The sequence below is a fragment of the Penaeus japonicus genome, unplaced genomic scaffold, assembly GCF_977035675.1.
Source record: "Penaeus japonicus unplaced genomic scaffold, GWHDUDI00000001_assembly GWHDUDI00000041, whole genome shotgun sequence".
NCBI classification, from domain to species: domain Eukaryota; kingdom Metazoa; phylum Arthropoda; class Malacostraca; order Decapoda; family Penaeidae; genus Penaeus; species Penaeus japonicus.
In genome coordinates this window covers 19470585-19478084 of record NW_028234443.1, presented here as the reverse complement: position 1 = coordinate 19478084, position 7500 = coordinate 19470585, and positions in this window count along the sequence as shown.

The window sequence follows — 7500 nt, the reverse complement described above, 5'->3', positions numbered from 1 at the left end:
ATGATGATAATAATAATAATTATTATTATTATAATTATAACAACAACAACAATAATAATAACAATAATAATAATAATAATGATAATAATGATAACAATAATGATAATAGTAATAGAATTAATGATAATGATAATGATAATAATGGTGATGATTATAATGATGATGATAATGATAATAATAACAACAATAATGATGATAATGATATTGATGATAATGATAATAATGATATTAATATTCATTTGGAAAAGATGTTGATGCTAGTAATGGTAAAAAAATATTACAATGATAATGACAATAATGATTATAAAAGAATGATATTATGGCTAATAATAATGATTTCACCCTAACCATCATTGGTAATATAAAATTAATAATCATGATAATAAGGATAGGGATACAAATGATAATAATAACAATGATAATGAAAACAAGGATGATAATAGGAATATTAATTATGATAATAACATTGATAATAGATCTATAATAATAACATAATAATAGCAATAATTATCATAATAAGAGTGATGAAAACAACAACAGTAATAATAACATTTAGGTAATAATGATGATAATTATAATGATACTGCTACATCTACTGCTATTATAATGATGATGATGATGATGATCATTATCATGATGATCATGATCATCATGATCATGATGATGACGTTGATAATAATAATAATAATAATAATATACTAATAATATAAATATACATACTAATAATATAAATATATATACTAATAATATAAATAACTATGATGATAATGATAATATAATAATAATATATGATGTAATATAGTATATATAATATAATGACAATGATAGTACACTGATAGGGATAATAATAAAGATGACTAAGATAATAATGATACTGATAATGGCAATAATAATGATAATAAAATAATAATATAGATGATAGAAAATAATAACAATAATAATAATAATTATAATAACAATGATAACAGTAATAATGATAACAACAAAAATAAAGATGATGATAATGATAAATATTAGCATAATGATTGTAATAATGATAATAAAAATGATAATCAGAAAAATGAGGATGCGAATGACAAAAAATGATAGTAATGATAATAATGAAAGTAATAATAATCATAGCATAATGACAATTACTATGATGTTCAAAACAACTGTAATGTTTACATTAAGATAAATAATGAAAAAAAAATATATGAGGATGTTGATGATAGATAATAATCATCATCGGCATAGCAATAATGATGACAATAACTACAATAATAATGAATAACTACTCCTACTACCATAACTACTGATGATAATAATTTAAGGCTTCTTTCGCAGAGTACGAAACCAGGAACGCGTTCTATGTTTCTGAAGACTGAAAGAGGTTGGCCTAATGACGTCATTACTCTCCATAGACGCTGATTGGCTGGTGAGTGCACTGCCAAGCGTAGGGCGAATTGTGGGAAAAAGTATCGTAGATATCATTTCAAATTACACGCTCCCGAAACAACACAGAGGATCCACCACACACGTATCATACGATGGCGGCCTCGTCGAGAGACCAATAGAGATCACGGCTGTAGCTCTGCAGGTCTCCCCAGAAGATGAGAGCAAGGAAGTTATGGGAGATTGTGCAACCAACTACAATGTGTGTTGATATGTATGACGGCTTATGCCTTTGAATAAGGTGGGTTTCCTATTGGTTTGAAGGAAAACCTCTAGCAAAGACCAACCAACTTTCTTCCTAGTTTTTGTAAACAGTAGTGCAAATCTTTCCTTACTTTAGATTTATTTACTATGTGTGCATGGGAAATAAGTTAGACAAATAACAACTACAGTGTAATTGTTGCATTTAAACTTAAATCAGATATTTGGAGAAGGCAGTGTTCATGCTAATCAACTGCGTCATCTTTTTCATAAAACAAATAAGGAAATTTTCCCCAAGATACCATGAGATGCAAAATCTAGGAGCTGAATTCATTTTTAAAGTTCTGTAGGGTATAGAATTTGTATTTGTTAATCTCTTTAATGTTTATGTTTTTTTATACATGATGTAAAAGTAATAGTAAATGACTATTATTTAAAGTATTTAACCACAGATTACAGTCCTTTTCTGGAAATTCTGTTATCATTTTGATTATACAGTATTTGTATTTTAAGATTAGAAAGTGAAATATATTCATGTAGTATTCATTTACATTTTATAATAAACATATTTTCTTAGGAAAAAAGTCTTTGCTTAGATATGCTTTTTTCTTCTTCATGCAGGGAAGATCAACCGCAACAAGAAGGTTTCATGGAAATTCTGGAGCAAAAAAGTGACCGTGACTTTTTCAACCACCCAGGAGTTACTAAAAGTTCTTTTGATATGATTATCAAGGAAATCGAAGGGGTATATGGGTCCAGACCTTCACGTACCAGCCTCAATTTAGGACCAAAGAAGGCCTTGTATATGACACTTTGGTACTTAGGAACTCATGTTTCACCCAGAGAGATATCAGAATTATTTGCAGTATCAAAATGAGTTACATTTGATTGTATGCAAAAAATAATAAAAGTGCTGTGCTCTCTTGGCAGAAAGTATATTAGATGGCCAACACACAAGGAAGCAGTGGAAAGGGAAAGAGACTTTTAGCATTTAGCTGGCCTGCCAGGGATAATTGGTGTTGTGGATGGTTGCTATGTATATTAATTAAAGCCCCAGAAGCTGTACAATCTGACCTGGACAGAACAATGAAGCACAGTGCAAATATAATGGCAGTGTGTGTGTGTGTTTTGAAATGTTATATATATAGAGTATATGTGACCTATAACTTTTTTTGTTTATTTAGCAACTTTGTCACAATAAAAGTATTTCCAATTATTTTAAATATCTGTTTAGCTTATCCTCACCTGTCCAGGACAATAAGGCAACAAATACTTATTGCATATTTAATAAAACAAAGAGTTTATTTCGTCCTAATACATTAAATTGCTGATTTATAAACTTAAATATATTCAAATTCTCATACACTGTAGCACTAAAAATAATGGATTTGTTATTATATAATATTTTCACAGAATCTAACTGAAAGATCTACAAACTTGACAATAGATATATAAAACATTAATGATATAAACATAAAATTAATACACTAGTCTCCTCTTGTGGAGGTGACAGCAACAAAAACTTTTGTTTTAAACACACAAACAAACAAACACATGCACACACACGCACGCACGCACACATACATACATAATCACTCAATATATATATATATATATATATATATATATATATATATATATATATATATATATATATACATATATATATGTTCTGTGTTCTTAAACTATTCAAAATTTTGCCTCATTTCCTGATGCATTTGTCTCATTTTGGAGACAAGCTGTTCTCTTCCAGTTAGCCGTCTCCATGTTCTTGTGGTCCCTTGTGTTCTGGGAGGGATTTGCATAGCAGCTGTCATGACAGGTGTACCTGTTGTTAGGACCTATAGTTGGGAAGAGAAATGGCAATATGAGTAACAGCATTAACATAGCTGCTACTATGATCTGCAGTTGAGTTGGTATTTACTATCAATGAGGGGGAAATTTGGAAGGTGTTGCAATTAGAACAGACCTCAGTTATAACTGGTGCAACTGCTATTTTTAGATCATTAATTTCCTCATCTGTAATACAAGTGTCGTGATCGAATTTGCAGTCGGGCATCCATACTGGAGCATAGAAGATGGGGAAGAAAGGAAATGGGTCTCACAAGGTGGCGTGAGGCAGGTGACCCTTGCAGATACGATCTCCTGCGCTGAGCGTCACCCTTCGTATGGATACTGGGCTTACCAAACCAGTTGAAAATGGTTCTGTTAAATATTATTGACACCTCAAAATATTGCACGCATATCTGCGCAGAAAATGCACGGGCAGTTCCTAAAGTAACTTTTCGCGGGCTCTAGTTCGCATAGGTGAAAACGCGCACCTGAAGAGAAGCCCGCCACAGACAGATGGTCACTCGGGAATGAAACTCTTAAAGGCTCACACCTTGTTGAGAACGCAGCAGCAACAAAACAAAAATCTTGTGACACTCGAGTTACCCTGGGTTACGGGGCCTCTTGTTTCGCTGGATATTGTTGTTTCTGGGTTGTTTAACGTAAGGAAATTAGAGTAAACTCTGATTTGCACAGATTTTTGCGCACTTTTAGTGTTTTGCCTGCACCTTCAGTGCTTTTGTTTTTGCAGGTGACACGAGACTATAGTAGTAGTAGTCGGCCCCCACCCCAGACCCGCAGCACTCTTCTACCACAGGGTAGCCCTTACGGGTTGTGACCCCTGGGTAGGGAGGCCCAGTAGTCTGGGGCGTCCTTTGGGCGCAACTTTTTTCTTTCCCTGATTTTTTTCCATTTTTACGTGTGACCTTCCTGAGCCTACCGGAGTTTACCTTGTGAGCTCCTGTATTCGCTTGGGGGGTGGGCATTTACTTACCGTCCCTCGCATTTGGCAGGTTCGGCGGTAGGGAAGTGTCTTCCACACAACTCCGATCCCTTAGTTGGTACTGGAGAACGCAACCAGGCTTCCACTAGGGGGGGACGAGGACGTGTAACGACAAGACTTGTTTATTTTTTTGTATCCTCTCTTAGCTATTGGGATTAGGTTGATACAATAGTTAAGGGAAAAGTAGTCCTCTCAGGACAACGGGCTTTGGCCCAGGGTTCGGACCTGGTCCGACACCCGAGTATGGTTGATCCCCCGGCTACCCTTCCTCCTCAAGGAGGAGGGGCGACTCCGAACTCATCTCAGACCAAAACGACCACTGATAGAACCCCGACCAATGACCGACCCAGAAGACCATAAGATGCGTGAATGAAAATCAATCCCTGAAAAATGTCAACCCCTTTATCATTAAGAAGGTCCTTGATGGTCAAGTGGAAGGCACTTTTGATTTTGTCCGAAAATTGCGAGATGGTAGCCTCCTTGTGAAAGTACAATTTAAATCTCAGGTTAAGGATTTGCTTAGACTGACGCAAATTCATGACCTTCAAGTTAAAGTAACTATTCCTGTTGGCCCAAATACCTGTAAGGGAGTAATCTTTCACAGGGATTTGAGGACAATGGAAGAAAGGGAAATTCTTGAGGCCATGAAAGACCAAAGCGTAGTAGAGGTAAATTGTATGACAAAGAAAAATGGAGATGTGCGAGTAAAAACCGGATTGTGTTTCTTGACTTTTTCCTCACCCAAAATTTCAAGTACTGTAATACTTGATGGTATCAAGTTCGACCCTATATCCAAAAATCAATGCGTTGCAATAGATGCCAAAAATTTGGACACACCTCATTAAGATGCAATGATAAAGATACAGACAAATTCATGTGCGGTAAATGTGCTGGAGCCCATGATACTACTACATGCACGGAAAAGACACTCAAGTGTGCTAACTGTGGAGGTCCCCATCAGTCAGGCTCTGCTGAATGCAGCAGCCTGAAGACGGAGACTGAGACATTGGCATACATGAGAGAGCACGATGTTAGCTACCGTGAGGCCAAGAAGAAAGTTGACAGTTTGGCAAGCAAACCCAATACTTCTTACGCCTCAGCAGTAACCAACAACGTTTCCAGTGCAAGCAGTATTAGTCAGCAGCTCGCAGCTAAGGACCAGGAAATTTCCGAATTGAAGGAAACAGTTAAAGATTTAATGAATCAAATTAAAGAATTGACTAAAACAATAAAGGAAATTGCAGAATCAACCCAGCAAAAAAGCATCATAAGGAAGATGATACCAAATCACAATCTGGATCACACCTCTTAGTCCAGGCGACCCCTACTAGAACTTCGTCTGGTAGTTGTGCTGCTCGTAAGAGCAGATCATCTTCTGCCGGGCGTCTCTCTAGCAGAGGGGAGCAGGCCATGGAGGCTACTGTCTCCAAAAATTCCCGAGAGAGGCCCTCGGGAAGCGAGGGAGAGGAGGAGGCGCCTCCCTCCCAAAAAAAGAAAATAAAAACCGGCGGACAAGGCACTTCCAAACCCCATAAAACGTAATCCACGCGTATACCATTATACAATGGAACTGTCGAAGTCTTAGATCAAAATTAAACTCCCTTAGATTATTAGCCTCGTCCTATGCTCCCGATATTATCGTTCTCCAAGAAAGCCATTTAAACGACCAAGTCTCTGACGAGGTCGTATCGCTGAAAAACTACCATCTGTGTAGAAAAGACCGAGAGGGAAGGGGTGGAGGCGGAGTCGCCATGTACATCCACCAGAACCTCCCTTTCACTGAAGTGACGATTAATTCTACTTTGGAACAAGTCGCATGCAAAGTAAAATTCAATAACACGTATCTGACTATATGCTCAGTTTATTGTCCACCTGATAAAATGGTAATCTATGATGAGCTTTTTGCTATTCAGGACAGTCTGCCAAACAATAAATTAATTCTAGGTGATTTTAATGCTCGTCATACATCATGGGGTTCCCTGCGGGTGAATGGTAGAGGTGAGCAAGTAGTTAAGTTGATCAACGACTCTGATCTGGTCCTTCTAAATGATGGTAGTCCAACGCGAGTGGACGATAATACCGGTAATTTGAGCTTTATTGACCTATCACTGGTCTCTTCAACACTAGCAGCCAAGTGCCTGTGGCACACCATTGACGACTCGTTGGGAAGCAATCACCTTCCTATTTGTATTAAATATTCATGCGACACCACGAGGACGCCTTCAGCACCCAAATTTAACGTAAAAAGAGCAGATTGGGTCGCCTTCACAAGGAGCGTCAAGCTCGAAGTTGTTGGAGAAACCATTGATGATAAAGTAAACAGTGTTCAAAATTGTATTATAAATGCAGCAATGGCAACCATCCCTAAGACTTCGACAGATAGCGTTAAGCATAGAGTTCCATGGTGGACACCAGATTGCCGCAGGGCGCTATGTGAACGAAATAGGGCCTACAGGCTTTTCCAAAAAAACATCACAAATGAGAACTTTCGCAACTACAAACAAGCGAGAGCTAGGGCTCGAAGAACAATTAGACAAGCCAAAAGAGACTCCTGGCGAAGCTTTATCTCTATGATTAACAGCAATACCAGCATTGCAGAGGTTTGGTCCACTGTCAACAAAATCATTAAAAAAAGAACATCATTAAAAATAAGAAAATCACTCATGAGGGAAATGAATATGATTCACCTAGAAACATTGCTAACATAATCGCCAGGCAGTTCTCTTATACAAGCAGCTCGGAAAACTACAATCCTGCTTTCCTGAACACCAAGGAAGCATCCGAGCTGCAACCAATTCACTTTGCCAGAGGAGATGACCTTGATTACAATAAAGACCTTACAATGGATGAGCTTGTCCGAGCCCTAGAAGCCTGTAGAGGAACATCCCCAGGCCCCGATGAGATTCGATATGAGATGATGAAGCATCTTAATCATGATGACATGATTAAGTTGCTAGTAGTGTACAATGATATTTGGAAAAGCCAGACTTTTCCAAATTCATGGCACTTCGCCCACATCATTCCCATATTGA